This window comes from Bombus affinis, chromosome 3 (genome assembly GCF_024516045.1).
Source record: "Bombus affinis isolate iyBomAffi1 chromosome 3, iyBomAffi1.2, whole genome shotgun sequence".
Classification (NCBI taxonomy): Eukaryota; Metazoa; Arthropoda; class Insecta; order Hymenoptera; family Apidae; genus Bombus; species Bombus affinis.
The window spans coordinates 5,341,407-5,364,108 of NC_066346.1; the positions used below are offsets into that span (position 1 = coordinate 5,341,407).

Below are 22,702 nucleotides of genomic sequence, written 5' to 3' on the forward strand. Positions count from 1 at the left end.
TTCTCATCTGCTTTGTTTTTAAATTCGTAAGTGTTCTCTCTTAGTCTCGTAACATTGTTGCAACAACAGGATTTCTTTAACTCAACGAAGATCGCGTCTTTAAAAATTCCAATCGCGCCCTTTGCATATTTCCAGTAGTTGACAGTAAAATATATTTTTCTCCCTTCCTAGAAGTTGAAAAACAAATTCACGCGCATGTCTGCAACAAATCAGTCTCGACCTCACCAAGGTTAGACGTTCTGATCTCTCGTTTGGAAAAGTAGATTCGTATCGCGCTTGTTGGCAACAATTTCGCAAACGAGAGACCGTTGTCTGTTAAAAATATACAAGCGTCGCAGGGCAAAGTAGTGAAAGTACAACAGCGATTCCCCTGCCTCGTTTCCCCAATATTGTCGCAACTCCCTGTACCGCAGAAACTCCTGCAAGAGAAAGCACGCTTTCGGTCGCAAACGACACGGTCGCATTGCTTATGTAGTATGCATGCAGAATGCAGGCGCATCACGACACATACGGGACTGTCGCGGAAAAACACTTTAATGGTACATCGTCTGACGGGTAAGACCGGAAACGAGTGGAAGCTGAAATCGGAAGGAAAAAAAATCCCGGATACTTTTCCATCGCATCGACAATGCACCAAGCAGTCAAGTTGACAGAAATCTCGACGCGAACCACGCATGTTCGTGAGTGTACGTGTACGTACACACGGTGAAGAGACGCTGAACCGTGAGAAAGAGAGAGAGAGAGAGAGAGAGAGAGAGAGAGAGAGGAGAGGAGTGCAAAGGCATACGCGTACATACGTGCATGTACGTACATAGTCGTGTACAAGAGGGAAGAGCCAGCCTAGGTACGAGTTACCCAAACTCCCATTCGATTCGAGCGACAAACTTTGCAAGCAGTTTGATCGTCGGAGTTACAGATTCACCGTAGAACTCTGAACTCCAAATGGGGAATCTATTATCGAAGCAGCGTTTACACGTACATGTTCGTTTACGCGGCTTGCCGATCTAGCTGCTGTCATAGCTGTAGCGATCAACGTTTTGATCGTGGTGTCAATTTGTACCCGACAAGTTGTAAATGCGAGATCGAGTTGTCAAAGCAACTGATCGATCTTCTTAAAGCTTCGTTGGACAACTTAATAATCGAGTAACGTCTATCCCCCAAGTTCGTGTTGCAGACCGAAGAAGAGGACCAAAAATTAGCTACAGCTAATGCCATACACGGTGCAATCTATTCCTACCTATCTCCCTTGTTCGTCTTTTCTTTCTTTCTTTTTTTTTTCACGGTCGAAATACCAGTCACAAAAGCTTCCCGTAATTTTGAGAGAATCCCTGGATAAACGGGGTAAGCTTGAAAGGTGGATGCGGGTTTCCTGGCAGATTCACGACGTAAATACATTTGTCTCTCCTTCTAAGTGGGCTGCTGTCTCTTCGTTGCCGAATAAATGCCAGCCGAATAAAACTTCCTGGCTACACACAAACGCAATTACCGGACGTATCCCGGGCGAAGAGAAGAGGCAGCGAGGCCCGACCGGACGAAAGACGCATTGCCTCTCCACGGCCCGTCCCGTTTGCACTATTTCCCGAACCTACGATTCAACACTGCACGAAATTAACTACCCTCTTTTCTTTCCATCGAATCACCGGCTCGATTCTCAACAGCGGCTCTTCCGACGAACAACCAACCCTCTAACAATGAAATTAAATCTCGCGAAGTTGAATTCCCTGTGTTACACAGTGTAGGTAAGTTTACGTATATCGTGACACATTTTTACATCAGCGAGTAATCTTAAATGTCGTAGGTATCGTATGATATCCAGGAATGTGTATTTTAGTTCTGGAATATCTTGAATGTTTCTCGTATTTTCTCTGGTGTTTCTCTGCTTGGTTTCTATGTAGCTGATATTCTTTATTCCTCACTCTTCCCTGTAATATTCTTGCGGCGTTATACATATCTTTTTTATTGTTGACACTTCTTTCTTTTATGAATATTGCGCTGGTTTTTATCGCTGGAATTCTGTAATTCTCGAGAGAAGGTTTGCGCAGGGTGAAAATTTTACAAAGTCTCTATTTCGTCACGTTAGAGAATGTAGGTATCTCCGGCAACATGCTGATGGATTATTTCCCACCCCTGAGCCGGATGGGTCACTGCCCAAGGAAGTAGTTGAAACAAGAAGGAATTCCCTAGAAATGTCCACAACAGTCTCGGTAGTCACCAAGACAGATTTTGGAGAAAATGACCATAGTCGCCACAGTGGTTGGCCACTGGATGAACGCCAAATAGCCAGCGAGTTGATATTGTTCATGGACTAGTCAGCCAAGATGTAATTGTTAGCATAAAATACTTTGACATTCGTAGAAATCGAAGGCACAGAAAATGGATCAGACAATTGGCGAAAAATGTGACAAGTATACGTGCTCGATACTTTCGCATTCGCTAGTCGTAAAAGTAATTTCACTGTAAGAATTAATTAACGAGTTAACGAGTAACACGTAACAATATATAAATCGATCAAAAGTACGATATTTATTTGTTCGAACGTCGCGCTAAAAATAACTAAAAGCATCTATGAAGGTTAGAAACTTCAATTACAATCGTACAAGGTTTGTGTTAGTTCCTATCGCAAAAGGTATGATAACAAAACCTTGTTGTTATGAGTGCACCCTTAATTCAAGATCTCGCTAAACCTTGAAAACTACTGTATCGATGTAGACGTTTTCGTGTACGAAAAATATGGCTCGTTCGAACGGAAGATCGCCGAAGGGCATATACGATAGAAATTTTCATTTGACTAGAGATACAGGCAAACTTTATGAATCGTGTTCGCCTTTACACATTTTTGCTATACGCATTGACCGTGCATAAAAAGTCGCGGCGGGCGGGCATACCTCCGTGTTCGATCGCCGTAAAATTCCTCGCAGGCACGTCAGTTTCCGTACAGTTGGAAAACGGAGAACCAGGCGAAACAGAAATACTGCAAAGTTGCCGGAGGCCAGGTATGTCTAGATCAGCCACCGATAACGCAAGGAATTGCATGGCCGGTAATTGAAAAGCAGACAAGCAAGGATGCCTGCGCGAAAACCAAGTAAAATGTACGTGCGAACGTACTTTTCCATAAACGTTGCGCTGTTACTGCTAAATTACTACGTCAGAAAAATTCAACCGTTCTTCGCTAGCGAGCTTTAGCTTTTTTCTCCGTGGCAGCTCGAATCTTTCTCGCTCTTCAAACTAACTTTAATTACGTTCAAATGAATGTCAGATGTATTAGGAATTCAAAGGGATCGATGTCGTCAGAATATTAAGAAGCGATTATGATAGAAACATGCTCGGGATGCATCGCGGCGAACGAGGAAGGAGGAAAGACAAAACCAGAGACGGTGTGAACGGTTAGCATGTTTGATAATGCGAGCTAGTATTTCCAGATTACGTGGACAGGATGACGCAGTAAAAGCCTAACAGAGGCAATGGCCAATATCGTACAGTGCAACGTGTCTACTGGCGGATACATAGGATATATGTAGTCAATATCACTGATATTCCCGATGGCGCGATACACCGGGCAAACGCGTAATTAAAACTGACGCTTTCGTTTGGATGTGCGCCCTGTACAGAACCGTTGTAGCTCGCGCGTTCCGTTATGCGGCTATCTCGGCCTTCACTTCCGCCGCGATTGCCATCGAACGGGAGAGGGGAAAAAAAAAGTTTTCAAAATCACCGGTTGTCCGTCAAATATGGGTTGCATGAAAAACGGGAAATTATTTGGCAGCATTTCCGCGCGCGCGAACCCGTCGCACTATCGTGTACCCAGAATTTACATTCGACGCGCGCCTGCTCTCCACGCGCGGTGACGCGAATTAAATTTCACGGCTATCGGGTTGGAGCCGTGTCGCGGCAAATATTTATTTGATTCCGACCGATACCATTATGATGTAACGTCGATTTATTTAATGCTTTCCACTGTTACTCCTCCCCTTTCACCAGTACGAAATAGCATAACTGTCTCGTTTGAACGATGAATGGATCGGAACGACAAAAGCACCTATATGAAACCCGTTCTCGTCGATCGTCCTCGCCGAAATTCTCGATGCGTTCAGTAATTGTAATTAATGTGTACGCAAGTTCGATAATCCAATCGAACCGAGACGTTGCACGAAATCACTCGTTACCTGGGGTAGAAAGGGTCGTTGCGTGAAGGGGTCGAAAACAGTGGCTGTTAACGCAATATGTAGGTAATGGCGGCACGTAGGCGAGAGTCGGTATGATAACCGCGATGCGATAACGATTTTCAACTGGGCCCGTGTACCGTGTCGAATCGACGATAAATCGAGTTACCTCTCGTCAGAAAGCGATAAACATTGCCGTTGCCCGATGGTGGTGCGGTTCGATATAGGGTGTGCGTGTTTCCCATTTTTTCCCCCCGTTTTAACTCCACCAGCCCGATTAAATCATCGCGATGCGCAACGATTCTAGTGACAAGTTGAAAAATCCTTCCCACCGAAAGCAGCACGCGATTTCTTTCATAATCTTGAATTTTACGAGACTATCCGTAACGTCGTTTCATAACCGTACTAATTATAATCTGGCGATTAAAATGCTTTATTCCCGGAGGGCTAAAACCGGCTAAAAGGGAAGGAGGATCGCGCTCCAGTAGGGCCGGAAATATCTATAAAAGAGCCTTGTCGCGACATTATGAAGAAGCTTTGGAAACGTTTCAAGCGAAAAATGCACGGGAAATCGAGTTACGCGCAATTTTAGGGAAGAACAGGCCGGAAAGAAGAAACAGAACCATAGAAGCTATATGCCAGCGGAAAGTAAATTAATTTGGTCCCTTTGGTTTTCGTAGATTTCCGTAGCGAACGAACAGCGTGTCTCTCGTCGCGTAAAGCGGAGCTGCGTGCCACGGATTATGGCACGGTAAATGTAGGTGTAATGCGTGCATGTAAAACCCGTGGATGCGTGACTCCGGTTCGTATCGAACACAATAGCACTGTCGGGGCTGTATTTTTCGTGTACACGTAAAATCCATTTGGTCGTTCGACATACTGGGTTGTCACTCGGTACAATCGCATCCTCCTCTTGTCGCGCGCGCGACTACGGGTCAGCTTTATTGTCAGCGCCGCCAGAATTCCGGCTTTCGCATCGAAACGAAGAGCAATTATTCTCACCCACCGCTGCGAGCTTTTAATTGTCCGCGTGCACCGCCCTTCCATCGTGTTCAAAATATTGTATTACTTTTCTATTACGAAGCAACTGGCGCGGCCACCGTTAAAAGTGCATTCTGACCTTTTAAATTTTTCCATTAACCGACATCTATCGAGGTACACTCAAACTTTCGTCGTCCTTGTTGCACTACATCTCGTCTTTTTGTTCAATTCTTCCTACGTAGCACACACATCTTCTCTCTGTTTCTCCCGCTTTCTATCGGTACTCGGTGCTGCCGAAAACTTTATCCAACACCGTTAACCCTACACACTACACACCGCGTTTACGCTGAGAAGATATATGTTAAATGCCGCCCCGAAAACGCTGTTCACACATTCAGAAAATAAAACGAATCGATGGTAAAAGCGTTGAATCCGAGAGTAAGTTAATAACTTATGGGAAGCTTAAAGAGTCGCGTTTTAAAATATGCAAGTACATTACTTGATTGAAATCACTAAAAAGGAACTCGGTGAATGAAACGTGTTATCCTATTTTACTATAGATCGATAGAAACAGATGAAACACGAACGATGCGTAAAGATAAATCGAGAAAATGCATGTGTTCTAAATCAATTATCAACAAGGTTGGCGAAAGATTCAAAGAAAAATTCTATCGCACAGGTGATGAAATATAAAAAGAAGGTTGGCGTATTACGGACCCTTTAAGCTAAAAGAGAAAGCCAATTAAGGATAAAATTAAGTATTGCCATTAAGGAAGAACAGTGTGCATCGCGATAACGCTAGTCCACACGTAGCAATAATGGGTGGTAAAAATTACGTGACAAAACGGGTGTAATTAATCATTCCTCGTATCCTCTTCGCTTGACACCATTGGGTTATCATCGTTGCTAATCATCGCAGTATTTTCTCCGTAAAAAAAAAACATCATCAGTTAATAATGATTCATGCAGACGGAACAAACAAACTAACAAACAGACAGCAAAAAAATATAACAAAGTACCCTGGAAAATGCCTATCGCCCGTCGATCTCGATCTACGTCGACGAACAAGAAACGCGACAAAACTTCGCGACAGAACTTACAATCTAACAGATCGCGGCTGTATTCCGCTGGTGTCGAAGTCTCGGCAGCAATACTTTCGGCATTAAATTCGACGCGTCATTTTCCACGGCTCACATCCACGTGGTTCATTAGCGAGGAAAGCCTCCCCTTGCGCGATACCGGCAGGGCCGCGACCTGTACACCACCGTTCCTCCTTTTATCAGGATTCCTCTCTCGTTTGTTTTCACGACGTGCGAACCTGGTCCGGCTTATTTCGCCGTTCGCCTGTGCTAAACTCTGTATTCACGGCGTATCGCGTAATGCCGTAGCATTACTGCGAATGTCTAAGCTCGCTAACCGGTAAATATGAGTTTTCACTTGCCGCCCTGGCTACAAACCCATTTCTACTCTCGGCCTCTATTTTTACCTCGTTAATTACGATTACCGGGCGTCCCAAGGCACGCCAGGTAACACGCTCGGACTTCCGACGAGTTTCTTTCTCTAACGTGAACCGACGAAACTCTGCCAGGTGGCCACGACTACACACCCAAGTCCGATATACAGGAAAGATACCCACGAGCCGGAGAATATATCGGAGAGTCGTGACTAAACAGGAATACATATATTCCAGCTTTGTATAGTCGTTATCGAAGTGCTAATATTCTATCGATGCAGCTGTGATCGCGCAAAGAAAATGGCTTCCTTTCTCGCATCGGTATAACGTTTCATCGATCTTGTCTACAGGGTCTGTTAATATCTAATTAAACAACTGAATTCAATACATCAGCATGATGGTTCCAGGCCACTGGAACTAGAGCATAGACTAGAAGTCCTGCGGCAGCATGGAAGACGAAACCGGTAGAACGAAGAGAAACAGCGTAGCGTCGAGTGGAAAAGGGAGAGAATGGTGGAAACTCGAGGAGGATCTACGACCTCAATTCTCTGCCCTGAAATAGGCCCGAGTCTTCCTGAGGTCGGTCTTCGGTACTTCGACCTGCGGAAGCAATATTTCCACGGGACTTCCGAGAAACGGCGAACCCGCCGGCAATTAGTCAGGAAGTGGCTGACAAGCCTCCTCCACGTCTTTCGCTCGTGCTTTCCACGAATTGACCGCCTTTGTGCGCTCGATCGCCGATTCGATATTGCCGATTCGCGAACGCCCGCATACCGGGATTAAAGATCCTCCCTTTCTTCTTAATTAATCGTCTAACGAGAGGAAAAAAGAAAGAGAGGGAGAAAACGAACGAATCTTCCATGGGGAATCGATCAACCATCGGACAGAAACAAAGAAGATTCAAATCGTTTCTTGGCCTTCGAGTTATGGCGTCTTTATAAGAGCCACTATCCTACGACTAAATCATCGTAAGTTCGCGCTATTTCGGACGACAAGACAATTCGCGCCATTTTCCTCCGATATAATTCTTCTTTAATGGCTCGTAAACAAACTCCCATAAATCGTGACTTTCGTCGTTTCGCCGGGCCTGCCAAGCCGTGCACAGCGTAACCCGCTTGAATTTATAATGCCGACCATCAAACACGTAGCAATACCGTGAATCGTAATAGCGATATCCGCGAGTTAACGCTTCCATCGCGATACGACGCTCCACTTCATTCCTTTCAACCTCATGATCGGGAGAAAGTCGGATTTTCGGTTTCATCATTGGCCAACCGCGATCCAGGGACTACGTATCGCAGGTAACTACTCCTACGGGACCTGTAAAACAATACTGCTTTTCTCCGGCGAGCTTCACGAGTCATCGTTCCTTATGGACCACGGTAGAACGAAATCAGACGCGAGTCCGTGCGGTACGACTCACCTGGTGGCGAATAACGGATGCCGCAATGTCTACAGACACGCGGTGCGATTCATATAAATTATCTGGTCTGACGTGATTTCAGTCGGATCGTTGCACGTTTCGTTACACGTCCATTTAACGCGAAGATTTGTCTCTCACGATGAAACCGAGCCTGCAAGTCGCGCTACTTTTTTTTCTTCTCGGCTGAAAATAAACCCGAAACGTGCACGTCCTCTCGCAGGCTACTTCTTTATGCATACGTTTCCAGACTCTCGTAATAGGATCAGTCGCGAAAACAACAAGGGAAAAAAGCTGACGAACGATAATTACAGTTCGACGTTATTGCCTGATCGAGTATACAATTATCGAAGGGATAATCGGCAGTTGGCCGATTGAAAAAATTCAAAATTCTGCGCTCTTAAGGAGCCTAGGAATTGTTCCTTATTATGCAGTTCTTGTTATTACCGTCGCATCGTTTTAGCAATTGAGCTCGGATAAAAGACCACTTTATATCGTGTGCTGTCGTATAACGAGCACCATTACGGAATCATCTCCAGTCGGATCGTAGGCTCCCGACTTTCTCTCTCTTTCTCTCTCTCTCTCTCTCTCGCTTGCTCTTTCTCTTCGTTCCATTCCAGAAAAGTGCATTGTCTCTGTCATTAAATTACGCTACGCTAATGACCGCCCGTCCAGCACTGTAATTTATGTAACTGCAGCCGGTTACGTCACGCGGTGATTTGCGAACGGTGATGATAGGATCGGCGCGGAATCGAAGCGGAGGGGAACGTTGGAAGTAGTATTACCCCGAGCTGGTTCAGACGCAATCGAAATACTCCGGATGATCCCCTTTCTCCGTGTAGATACGCTTCTTATTGGCGTATCGCGATACGATATGATACGCGAACACCGCGTATCGTATATTATTATCCGCGTATTCCATTTCTATGTATATTTGCTGCACATGCACGTACCGAGCCGTACATCCGCGAGAGAAGACGTTTCGAACGCACGAAAATTGTACATGGAAGAATACGTATTCGCGGTAGCATCGCGCTCCGTAAATGATATTCTTCGTATTGACCAATATGGACCAACTATTATTCACGTAAGATTTTCTATTCTTGTCGGCTCGTCGAGTTTCATTAATTAACGCTGGACTCGGTATCGTACGCTTGGCTGGCTAAGACGCGGCCTTAGCTACTGCTGTTTACTCTGTTTAATATCTTCGAAGAGAACGGCTGATTGGATCAAAATAGAACAGGCGGATGATTAATTTCAGCCGACTCTCTTTTCAATGGCGAAGCAATTAACGCCGACGCTAATTAATCGTGCAATGGTCCGGCTGTGTGACGTGGCTTTCGAAAATATCGACGGTATCGAAATCAGGTCGTAACTCGATTACGGGGAAAGATTCGTTATCGCGCGACCTGCTGTAAAACGGAACGATCATGGTACGCTTCGATTTTCTGTTTTATAGGATCAGCCCCTATGGCCCTGTTCCTGTTTTTCCTCTCTATGTATCTACATGCACGCGATAATACGTATGTATGACTATGCTAAACACGACTTTCCCTTTTTGCACTTTTATCCCGTGATAAAGTGGCGTAGACTGTGGGCCGCGCTTTCGATCGATCTACTCCGAGAAACAGAGAATGAACGAGGAATGATGGAAGAAGAGGAAGAACAAGACGAACTCGGCTAGAAGAGCGATAGAGAAGAACGAGAGATATTACTTTTGCTCGTTATCGGTTAATTGGAATCACAAGATTCCCGATCGTTTCTGAGAAGCCAGACTTCGCTAGTTGCCTCTCCGTCGCTCTTCCGCTCTCTCTTTGTACGCGGCTTATCCCCGCGACTTACATTCGTGCGGAAACAGTCAAACGCGGAAGATGCAATTACCGTGCCAGTAACAAACTCGTTTGGCACGGTAACTGCAGCGCCGTGTTTAAATTGCAATCGTGTATCAGCGCGATAAAGACATTCGCGAACGGATTTCCCTCGGTTTTTAACCGTCGCATCGATACCGCAAGAGGGGAACAAGTCTGTATTTAATTCGAATCCCGAACCGTGTCGCTGATTTATAAGGTCGCGTCGATCTCGCGGCCAGATTGGGGACTAATATACGAGAAGCAGAAACCATTCGATAACGAAGCCGAACCAACTATTATCGTTTTTGTTCTGCTTCTCCTTCCTCCTATTCCCTTCGACCCTATTCTCTCCTCTTCTTTTTTTTTTCTCATCGTCCACGAGAAATCCGCAAAGACAATGGGATCTCTGGTCCACAAAAACCGATATTTCCGTCGTCGGAACGATTGTACGCGGCTTAACGATCGACCCGGAAAAGGAAATTTCATCTTCTCACGGAGTGCACCCTTTTTATTTCTCTTCTCCTTCGTTTTTCGTTACCCAGCCACTCTTTTCCGTGGCTTCGTCCCTTCCCCTAGCTCTTTTATTCCTCGCCTTCTTATTTACAGCGGCAAATAACTCCTTTTGCGACGTAATATCGTTACGGTTATGTAGTTTCGCCGATACGCCGGTTCTTTATTCTATTCCAGGGGATTCCCTTCCTTCGTTGTATGCTCGCCACGTTTCCCTTCTCCTCGCAATCTTTTCCTCTCCCGCGTCTGCCTGTCCCTCTGCCTCTCTTCGTCTGCCTATATTTTCAGCTATCATCCGAGACAGCCTATTCCTTTCCTTGGCACGAAGACAGAAAACAGTCTCCGTCGCGAGGTTCAACCGATATTCAGCTGTACCAGCCGAAATTGAACGATTTGTCGTATAAACGTCTTTGAGCCGATTCACAGCGCGCAACGCCATTGATAAATCCGGGTGTCTATCCGCGGAATCGCCGCGCCGTCACCGGACGCGCTCGTGCGGAGTTAATCTTCCAAAGAGTCTGCGGGAATAGGAAAGAAAGCCGCGGAAAGCTCGAAACATCCTGGAAAAACCTACCAACTCGAAAATCTCTCGCGCCCAGCCAACACGATCCCATCACACGGAGAAACTTTCCCCGTTCTTCCCCCCCCCCCCCGGTCTGATCATCGTAGTTAAGCTGCGTTGGCCACGATTCTCGCTCCTATCTGCCAACTACATGCACGTGAAAGACCATCGGTACTTTCAGAGTCTACCTAAACCTCCACATATCCCGGACTATATGATAGTATATGTACAGTACCCGATGCGGATTTAACTCGAAGAACTGGAAGAAAAAAAATGGAAGAAAGGTATGTACGTATATCTGGTGGTGCCAAGTCAGCTCACCTAAAGACCAACGTCGGTGAGAGGGACCTTTAAAGAAAATCCTCATTAGAGAAGCTTCTGCAACGAAAGTAGCAAGCCTGGACGCTGCAAAAAGCGTCTAATTAATTATTTGCGTTTTCCGTCGAAACGACAACGATAAGGAGCAACATTGCCGCGTAATTGTCTACCGACGAAAGTAGCGATAAAGACAATGGGTCCGCGCATCTCCGTCTTGTAATTGAACCCTTCCAACTTCGCAAAGTGTACGACAGCTGGATGCGCGCTTTAATCGCGACTAACGTAACCCTACCGGGTGTCTCAGTCGCAGCCGGTAACGACGATTTACGGGTTAACGAGTTCACACTTCTCGAATTTCCCGGATGTTCGCATGATTCTTCCCCACCTATCCTACCAAGTATTCGATTCAGCAGCCTGCTTTCTCGGTAGGGTATTCGCGGTACCCTTCGCATACCATCGCCCTTCGCCGTGCCTTCAGCTAACCAACGAAAGTTCGCCCCTTACATTATCGTCGCGGCAGCCGCGAGTCGCTTCTTGCGCTTGCGGGTGCCGCTAACTTTTTAACTAGTTGCAAATTAAAATTTAACTCGAGGGTACCCAGCACCTTCACCTCTGTCGGCGTTTCTCGGTACTTTCTCGTTCCTCGGCTCTGGTGAGCGGCAGCCTGTGCGACGAGACGCGTCCGCAGAAGAAGAGAGAGCGAAGGAAGTTTCCGGGAGTAGATTTAAAAAAAGAACCGGAGGTTGCTGAAAGTTATAGGGACCGAGGATCGAAGACGTTAGAGACTTCGATCATTTTTACGAGCGCCCTTGGTCACTGGCGCATCGTGCAACCGAGGATGAGAAGATACGGCACGCTATCTCGATTCTGCTTTTTCTCCAAGCTGGCCCCTAACTCGACGCGATGTCTGTTTTTCGCGATCTACGAAGCGGCACAATTTTTTCAACTCCAGATATTTGCTTACCTGTTATTCGTTGGCCAACAAAAACCAACGAAAGTGTACGAAATATAAGATGCACCGGTTATTTCCATCCCGAATACTTCTGTTACGTTAAAACAACAATGGCGTTCCCACGAACAACCGCGGCGGATTTAGTTAGTCGAGCATAATAGGTCTAGGGCGTACGTCGTTTTTTCTTCTGAATGCATCACGGGGTAACGAGGCAGCTCCGTTACCGCGCGCGCAATATTTCAATTACCGCTCAACGTATCCTATTGTTTGCAGACGCAGCTGTCGACAACTTGGGATCTCCATGAGCCGGCTCGCGAAGCCATAAAGAAATAATTTCAAAATTGCCGCCAGCGATTTTTCACGAAACGACTGTGATTGAAACGCGATCGCCGGCATGCGGATACGTGCGGACAGAGCGCGTCACGCACAAGCAAGACGACGCAACGGGTTCCGCGAGAAAAGCGCGGAAAAGAGTATTGCAAAGAGAGAAGAAAGAGCAGGTAACCCCTTTTGCGACGGGCCGAGGGCAGGAAGAACAAATTGCACTTCCCAGTCTCGTTAAAACAATGTCGTCGGGGGAACAGAGAAGAAGGGCAAGCCGTGGCAGTGAGGGGCGGACCGAAGGGAATGGGAGGTAGGAGGCGAGGGACAGAGAAAAGCTAGGTGGCTGCTGCAGCTTCCAACGAAGGAGTATTCAGGTGGAAAGAGCTCTTCGCTCGTTAGCATTTAATTGAGAACCTCGCGAAGAGAGGACTTCAGTCCCCGGTAACGACGGTCGACGGGCTCGTTTAAATATTTTAATAATCTCTTGTATCGCGAATGGCGATTCGAATATTTAGCGGTACCGCGATATCCAGGACTCGGCCTCTTCCTTTACCGCGCTCATTGGAAATACATGGCAAAAGGATCCGCGGTAGGAATTTCCCACCGATCGAATCCTACCTACCTACCTACCTACCTATCAACCTACCAACCTACCCACCTACCAACCCTTTGCAAGAACGCTCTCGCTTTCCTTCACGATCGAGTATGGATTGTACGCTTTGTGGAAGCAATTAGAGCGAAATTTATCGATCATCCGACCACTGAATATAAATGTCCAGAATGGAAAACAATCGATGCAGCGTGCGACCAAACGATAGTGATTATCTTTCGACGTCGAACGACGAGACATTATAATTTGAAACGTCATTCGGATTTACATGGCTCGTTACGTGGCGAATCCGCGATTTAGCAAACACGATGGTTTCCCGTTGACAATGTGCCTTTCCATTCTTTATAAATCGCGATCGATTTGGTCAACCTTTGCCATCGTTAACTCCAGTTTTGCCAAACCGAACGAAAAGGAGAAAATAAGGAAACACGATTAATCGCATCGTCGATTCGATCGACCTGACCTCTATTCACTCGCGAAGTGAACCGTTGTAACGAGTGGCTTATATCGACCCTCGCGCACGGCCTTCGAATTTTCCGGTCTAATGGAACGTGCCATTTAGGCGACCACTTTGAGGCGACTCGATTTTCTCTGTATTTTTTTTCTATTTTCTTCGCATCGTTACATCGACACACCTGGCAACACCTTACCCTACAGGTAAGCGGCGTACAATAGGCGCCACGTATCGTTGCACATACAAGCTTTCATATTGTGCGCCAGCCGAAGGCTCATTTATCATCCATAGAGGGATAATCAATTAATCGCGTGAATACGGTCGCAGCGAAGACTCGTATTTAATATTTAAACTTCTTGCGCGGGAGATTAATTCTTCACGCTCCGACAGGGCTTCTATGATCGACCTATTTATCAGCACAGCCTTTCGCCACTTTTCTCCGATGCTCGCGTTACTACGGAACTTATCAAGCGTTGTAAAATGTATTACTGCTGGTTCGTTAATTTTTCAGAAATATTTATGCAACCCCTCCCAGCTCGTTCACGGATACCCGGCAGCGTATCGTCGATCTTGCTCCTCTACGGCGCGATCCTTTACGACATCGCTCTGCGCCGTTTAGTCGTATAATAGGCGACGATTCTATCCACCACCTCTTTATTAAACGTTCGATAATGCATTTCATGCCATGGATAATCGTCACGGATCTTGCCTTCTGATTTATTCCCCTTTCTCTAGACACCCTAAGAGGATTCAAAAGGTATCCCGTACACGAACCTTTCTAACGTCCCGCAAAAATGTCATTAGCTTCCGCTAGGGGAATGCCCTTTGACCTTTGCACGATGAGAGGAAACTTGACCTGCGGCCGGCGTTAACCAGCCGACTTTGTAACCTGTTGTCGCCATAAGTAAGTCGTCCCTCTCTCTCTCTCTCTTTCTTTCTCTCTCTCATTTCCGCCCTTCCTCTCTTTCGCTCCCTAGCTCTCTGGTCGCGGTCGATCGCATGACCCTACTACTATCCTGAACCCACCGCTCAACCTCTGTATCTCTATCTTTCAGCGAACGCCATGCGCGTCCTTCCGTTCCCTCCTGCCACTGTGCTCGTGCTTTTCGGTAGATCAAGGTGACCTAGGTTCATTAGCTCATGACCGACGATGTACAAAGTTTCTCGGAACCTTAAAGTAAAGGGCGAGCTCGACAAGACTGCAACCCCGATTAGCTTACACTCGCAAGATATCTATACATCGTCTCCCGGAACGATCGACAAATATAGCCAGAGTATCGTGTACTTCGACAGCATTAACCGGGTTTCTCTACACGGATTTCACGGCCGTCGGCTTCGTGTTTATACACACCGTTCGTGGAATGCGCGCCGGTACCTGGTGGTATTTGTTGTTTGCAGTTACTCAGCCCTCTATGTTTTCCTCCTACCCATCCTCCCAAACCATCTCGATCCCGTCTCGCTCCCTCTATCTAGTCAACCCCTTCTCCCTCTCTCGTACTCTTAGCACACCAAGAATGCACCACGCGTTGCCCCGTGCAAGCACGATGCAGCAACATACTGTGTACCGAGGGATGCTCCGAGTACAGGAAAGGAGAAGACAGTCTGCTGAGAGGGATTTTATTATACGGTAGAACGGAGACCCGCAGGAATATAACCGTGGAAATGTACAAATAATACGAAAGCCGCAAAACAGGCGGCAGTGATAACATCGCGAACACGGTGACAAGAGAGAGGGACGAGAAGAAAACGTGCCCTCCGTTGAAGAATCCGCCACTCCTACGCGCACACTAACCAACCGGCTAACAAAACCAACAAATATTTTTCATTGGCCGAGCACGTATCTCGAGAAAAACACGTTGCCCGGAATATTCCTTTGTCGAATCTCGCTTACGTCATGTCGGTTCTTCCAGCAATTTGCAACGGTTACGCGGTGACGCTCGTCGAAAGAGATACGCACGACGAGCTTCCCCCGAATTTCGAAAATTTCTGGGGATGACCGATTTAGAGGTAAACGAGAAGCCGCTTTTACGGCGCTGTAACGAGATATCTTAATCGAAATCATACGGTAATACTACCGGGGAAAAAAGGTCAGCGGTTTTACGCGGAATCTAAAAGTTTCACGAGTTTACGGAAGATAATCCGAACATGGGAAGGGAATTGATCGATCGGGCGCTTTGATCAACTCGTGGTTCGTGGACGCTATGGACCAAGTGTTCTTCTTCTTATAGAGATTACCTGATCCGAGGAATACACAGAGGAAAAATGTGGTATCGGAAGGTTTCAGATGTCCGAGCAATTTTTGATCGCGGGAGGTCGGAGGAACAGTAATCGACGTCTCTCGTTGGCCATCGCGATCTCTCTTTCCCTCTTTCTCGCACTTGCGTGAGAGTACAGGAGCGGATAGCAAGGTACACGGTTTCCCCATTATCGGGTGTTTACGACGACGACGAGGGGCATAGGAGGACGCACACACGAGGACGAGGGTGGCATCGCCGTCGGTGGAGATCGCATCGGCCGCTCCGCATAATAACTAGCTACCATGCATTTACATTTTAATACGGCCACTCTGCATAGCGGATAAAAGGTATATAGCCGACGAGGTTGAAATCATCGACCTCTGTGTGTCGTCATCGACACCCTCCGCGTCGCTCGTTGCTCGCGGAAATAACCGGTAAATTAGCCAGAACCGAACCTACAATTCAAGCTTCTTGGAATTCCTACTTTCGCCTTGCGCCTCGTTTTTCTCGGCCGCGGATTCTTGTTTTCGTAGCCGCGGTGAAAAATAACCGAAGCGATCTCGCGTCAGAGTCGATGGGGCGCGAGTTTTTACAGCGGATGCTCTTGCAGAATGTCAAAGGAGCAAGCAGACTTGTTATTAATGCAGTTTGCGCGACTCGTTGAGGGCTGCAGTAAATTAAACAGCACACGCTGAAAGAGGAACCTATTGCGCTACTTCCAAGAAACGACCACCAGTACGGGGACATCTTTACTCGATGAAAAATGTACGGTTGTCTACCACGAAATGGCTGATTGTTGTTTTACATCTGCCTGTACGACACTTAATCCACGTCAGAGCGTAAACCCACGATATAATTAAGCAGTAAATCGTACGGTAAAATTTCTTAAAAGATATATACAATCGTCTGGTTTTTAATTAATATGTTATAAACAAATCTCTTCATTAAACGGTCCATTAGATGACGGTTTGAGTGGTGTATTGGCCTACCTACTTGTCACACAAATAAATTGTAACGTCACAGGAGCGTAAAAAAGTTCAAGTGGAAAAATTCGAATTTGGGAGAGACCCATATTACAGTACCTTTGAATACTAGCGATTGTTTTAGTTAACAAGGTCTAGAGGCAAATGAACTCTGGACAGATTGCTATTGCCGTTTCTTGTAATCTCCAGCCGAAATTACATAAGAAGGTTAACTTTTTGCGGTGACGTCCGTCGGTATAAACGTACGAACATAGTTCCTAGGAACAGAGTATTATTATCCTTTCTTCGATCGACACAATAGCAGTGAGCGAGCGACGATTACAACTGGCATACACTATCTCTGTATCTGGACTTGTACTTATACTGATCTTAATACAATTGACCATTACGAATTCATCTACTCGTTTCTTTATCAAACAAACCTACACGTTTCATCCGTCTCAAAATAATTTGAAAAATATTTGCTAAGGAGAACTCACCATTCGATGGTCCCATCAAAATATCCGTCGTCGGTCGTTGAATATCCAAAACAAAAAAGTCGAAGCAAGGTTCCTCGTCGACTCACATCCCAAGATCCAAGAAACCAACTAGATATCCATTAAGATAAGCCGAGACCATGTTTAATGGTGAGTCCAAATGTCGGCAAGAAGGTTTGTCGGTGGTGGCGATGGTAGAGCAGCTGGGGTTGGCGGTGACAAAGAAGCGAGAAACAGGGACGATCGTTTCGTTCCGTAGTTTATAGCGTTTTCGCGACGTATCCGAAATGCGATACTGTGGCTGGATAGGCCTTGAAAAATGTTCTGTAACAGGAAGAAGATAACCGGTTAGCTGTTTTGCAGGAACAACATCCGATAGAACGAAATCCATTTCGTTAGATAAAAAAAAAGAGAGAGAGAGAGAGAGAAAGAAAAAGAAAAAATGAGACAGGAGTGGAAGAACTGATGCAGAAGTAAAAAATTATTAAACACGATGATATCGGTACCATCCGGGCCGATGCAAATGGCCCATAAATTTGTGAAATTACATTGAAAATCAATGCGCTAGAGAAAGACAGGGAGCACGAGAAAGAGAGAGAGAGAGGACGCGCGTTTTAATAAAAACTCCCTACCCTTTTTGTCAACGTGCGCTGCTCTCAGCGATATTAAAACCCGAACTCGAACACAGCTCCCGTACACGTAGTAGTTTCACCGAAATAAACGAGGCTAGATATTCTTAACGTTTTACTGGATGTACCACAACAATAGAAAAAAAAAAAAAAAAAGGGAAAAGGGAAAGGACAAAAACGGGCAAAGTGTGGGCGAAACAAAAAAAGAACAGATTGACCTTATTCCCATAATAGCTCGACTCTGCCATTCGATCGACTCTTGTTTATCAATGAGAATCTAAGCCGCGAGTAAACGGTGGAACGTCGATAACCATCACGCTCGTACGCCCTCGCGAATCTAGCAGCGTCGAAAACCTATCGATCCACAAAATCGATCCGACCTGCTTTTAGATCCCAGCTGTTTCGTTGTGCCGCGTATGTTTCGTTATCTAGACGATCGTTCCGCTGTAATCGATTCTACGGTCACACACGAAACAATGTTCGCTTTCCTGGAGAGACTGTGCCAGCGAACGATGAAACTGACGCTATAGGTTGCACGGGCGCAGAGAGAACGCTGGTTTACATCGGTGCCTGCGTCCCACTGCACGCAGATACACAACGGTGATTTATTAGGTGGAGAATTCCAATTCGCGGGCTGGTTCATCGTGGACCGCAGATGAATCCAGTAAACATCTTCGACCCTCTCTTCCTTATAATTCCTCTTACGGCTTGCGTTCACGTATATCGTTATAGAATTGCCGTTAGCTACTTTCTGTTGCTCCTAGTCTTATTATTACGTTGCGTAATATAAACCGTACACCATCCCTCGTTGTCTGGTCGTCAGATATCCACCCTCCCTTACTTAAACCCTGAATAAACCTAAGAAGCCACCATAAATCTTAGTATTTCTAAAAATCAGGATTCTCAAGTCCCGTAAATGGCTTTGGTTTATGGATGGTCCTTAAAACATTCCTTCGCGATCGCGTCTCTCCGCGAACGGTCGAACACTCATGGAAATCCCATACATACGGACGTTTGACCGGATTAGTTGCTAAGCAATTAGCGTGACGAGAACGCGTCGGCTGATCATGTCGGATTATAAAGGGAGGAAAAAGAGGAGCATTGTTTCGTTCGGACGAGATCCCAAAGAGCCGCAACGAAACAATGAAAGCAGATTTTCAAAGGGTATCGAGAACTGGCTTAATTGCCGTCGCAATCGTCGATAATTGTACATCCGTCGGTTTTCCTAACGAGAAAATGAACTAATAGGGGTAGAAACGAGTAATGGTTTCATTCTCTTCCCACCACTCCCACTGACCTTTCGTAGTCGTTATCGCACGAAGTTAGATTGGATTCGCGAAAAAGCAACAACTTCGAACGAAGCCCTCTTTTTATGTAGAACGAGTCTTCGCCTTTGATGCCATATCAAACGAGCGTGATTGAATGAACTATTTTTTACGTAACTGATAAATGTTCCGATCCAGGTCGTCGAAGGGGAAAAAATATGAATGCGGTAGCATGGTCGTCAGGGTGGCGCAGCGGTATCGTGTCGTCCACGCCCTTACCGCGCCGCATCTAGCGTTCCAAGTTAAGTTCTATCGACTGATTGGCAGTCCCCGAACGCTTTATTACGCTCCGGTCGACAATTTCGAGAATAAGCCATCACGGACAGTGGCGTAGGTACGGTGGGCGTCTCGAGACCTGCATCGAGACACACAGAGAATACGGACAGAGTCGGGTTTCGTGCGTTCCTTCCGGTAAAGGTATCGGTCTGGAAACGGTGAGTTATATCCCCGTAAGGTATCATTCTGCGGTAAGAGATGGCACGGTAGCTATCTGATTCCGTTATCTCGGCGCCATATACCCAGTCCGTGGATTCCGCGGCGAAATAACAGTCCTCAGAAATAACGTATTCCGTAGGTCGGCCCTTTCAGCGTCCCTCTCGGGTACGTTCGAACATGTCTCTCTTCATTCGCCTTTCATCGACTCATAAGCCTTTTTTCTTTTCAGCTCTGACCGCGAAAGGCGAAAGTCGGAGGTGGTGAACAATGTCGCGCGACGTTGGGTGCGGCCAAAAAACGGAACCAACTCCGCGACTGCAACTCGCACATGTACCGCCCTGATTGTCCTACGTATACGAGTCCTTAAGAATTAAAGCGACGTTCATTGTCCCGTTACTTGCAGAGTCGTACGACGATGAAGGAATTAATAATTACACGCAGCCTGCACGGCCACGCCAGAAACTCATAGGTTTGTCACAAAAAAGAAAAGGGGAGATTGAAATCGCTACCGCGATCCTACGGAGATAAGCTAGTGTGTACATGAGAATGGAGAATGATTTGACGCGATGGAAATGTGCATGCGCGTACGGCCAAATAGAACCGCGCCGAACTGAAACTTGAACTACTGGCCACGAACGAGAAGGAAATTTATCGACGATAGGCGAGATCGATGAGACTGAAAAGGCTCCCGTACAATATATATCCCGGTAGGTATACACGTGTGAGTCAGCTATTAATACTCACAAATTATAAATAATGTCGCTGCCGCGACCACAAATCAGCGTTTGCTGTAATACCAGCAGAGGGGCTTTCGACTGGTCGGAGGATTAAGCGCTTTTCGAGAGACGCCTACCTGCCGGTGTGGAGAGAAGATGAAGGGCGGAGAGATAGAGAGAGAGAAAGAGAGGTAGCAGTCGGTTCTACGTCCAGCTGCGATCGAAAACTAAAACTCTGGGGAGTGGATCCTCTACATTAAACCCCATCCATAGAAACGTATTGCCTTGTGTAAAATGTTCCCTGATAATATCGAAGCTATTCCGGATGATATCGATATTGCTATTGCTAGGGCGGATGATACCAAAGAAAAAGAAGGCATGCTTAATTTGAAAAAACGTTCAAGACAAAAAGACGAAACCACTTAGGCTCTCTTTTCTTTCCAATTTCATCCTTAAATCTTATCTCTGGATGTAGACCTTTTAAGTCAGGATATCGTTTTAGGAACGACACAAAGAATGATTTTCGTTGGTGAAATCAACTTCGCACAATGCCATCAAACGTTCGTACTCTTCGTTGGAATGAATGCTCCATACTTGTTCTGTTTGCGCGCATCTTGCATACAGTCCGAGGATAAACATCATTATCGAATTGATTCTATTATATTTCGTCTAATTACTCAACGCGAATACGCTTTTATATCGCAGATAACTTGGGAATTTAACGAATATGTTTGTGTATCATTGCTCTCCAATTAAGACGAGCCTCTTCTTCGTGTGATAATAAAAGATTTTTCAAACAATGAAGTTCCCTATTGTCCCATCTAGCCGATTTACATAGCTATAAAAGAGAACGAGCCATTCGCAGGGGACGAGTAAGAAGCCGGACGACGCGACGTTTTCGAGTTTACACGACCGTGTCGACGGGACTTTCACGTAATTGCGCATCAATGTCCTTCAGGGAAATGTCTTCGCGAGACCAATAAGTCCTGAGGAGGAAGCAGAGCGGAACGGAAGGAAAGAAACGAGAGCATGAAATAGCTGAGGAGATGCCGTGGCATGATAACAGATGTCTCGCGTCGCGGATCTTGTCTCGTTGTCTTCGGGCAGTGACGCGGTACGCCAGCATCCCCGGCATCGCGGCCCTTCGAGAAGCGAGAAGAAGCGAGGAGAGTACCGTCAAACAGATTGAAATCAACGGGAAGCGACTTCTATTTTCTCCTCTGCACTGTACCAGAGCCAGATCTGAAATGAAAATCTGTGGCCCCGCGAGCGAGGTACCGCAAGATAATTCAAAAAGAAGAGAATGACTGGAAGAAAGAGGGGAAGGCACAGGCCGGCAACGGCATAGCAAACGTCCTGTGTACCTTCGCTCTGTTTCACGAAATCGCGAACGATTCAGTCAGACTGATTAAAATGTCCGTTTATAACGTGACCATATTACGAATTTCATTTTCGAACTGAATACGTTCCCGAATGCTTCAGTTCGCAAGTTTCAGTTTCAATTTGCAAGCTGCAAACGTTCTGATATTCAATTAACGATTTTATATTACAACGGGCTTCGTTATTTTCAAAACAGATATTACATTTAATAATCGTAACTAGAGCGAAACCCAACCGCTATTTATTGTCTCAGGCTACGCGGCCGCGTTCGGACAAAAGTCCGTGTATCATCTTTCATGAACAAATAAAATGCAAAAAAAAGGGAAGCGAGAGAGAGAGAGAGAGAGAAAGTAGAAAAATATAAAAAGAGCGGAGAGTAGAAAAAAACTTTCTGGTTATCAGATAGAATTTTAGCTTGGTAAAAAATACGAGAGAAAAGAGGGCTTTAGCTCGCGCGAATCTGCTCGGTAAGCATTTTTTCCCTAACTCCGACACAGAGAGACTCGAGTTAGAGAGAGGAAGAGAGCGGGACAGGAAGCTGTGGCAGAGTTTCCAGTTATGGAGAAAAATTTTATATTATCCGGAGTCGTTCGGAGACAGAAATTTCAAAAAACCTCGGCGCAACCTGGGAAGTCTGGCGCACTTATGACCGGTAAATCGTTTTCCGGCCTTCGAGATCGGCGAACTTACAAGTTTCGTTTCTTTCCCAACGAAACACGTTGCCGTCCGTCCTTTTTCCAACTTATCCCCCTCCGGTTCCTCTCACCCCATCTATGTTCAACTTTCATTTCCCAACCCGTAGAAACTTTCGATTAAATTTTCACAGAGGAACGCGCGAGACCAACGCTCCCGCCTAGGTGGCTCGAGTAATTTCAACCGAACATCTCCTTTGACACGACTAGTCCCGGCTAATATAACGGCGCATAT

The 22,702-nt window shown here is 46.1% G+C and overlaps 2 long non-coding RNA genes across 2 annotated transcripts in view; one reads left to right on the forward strand and one right to left on the reverse strand.

Moving 5' to 3' along the window:
- The window catches only part of LOC126914118 (uncharacterized), a 44,998-nt gene extending 25,086 nt beyond the window's left edge, over nt 1-19,912 (reverse strand). Inside the window, exons 1-2 of the long non-coding RNA XR_007709564.1 lie at nt 17,923-19,912; nt 17,294-17,614 (exon numbers count right to left, since the gene is read on the reverse strand). This is a non-coding gene — a long non-coding RNA (uncharacterized LOC126914118). The remainder of the gene's footprint in view (nt 1-17,293; nt 17,615-17,922) is intronic.
- LOC126914123 (uncharacterized) lies at nt 19,769-20,824 on the forward strand. Its single transcript, XR_007709569.1, has 3 exons — nt 19,769-19,844; nt 19,909-20,386; nt 20,480-20,824. It is a non-coding gene; the product is annotated as an uncharacterized LOC126914123 (long non-coding RNA).
- Nucleotides 20,825-22,702: the final 1,878 nt, after the last annotated feature.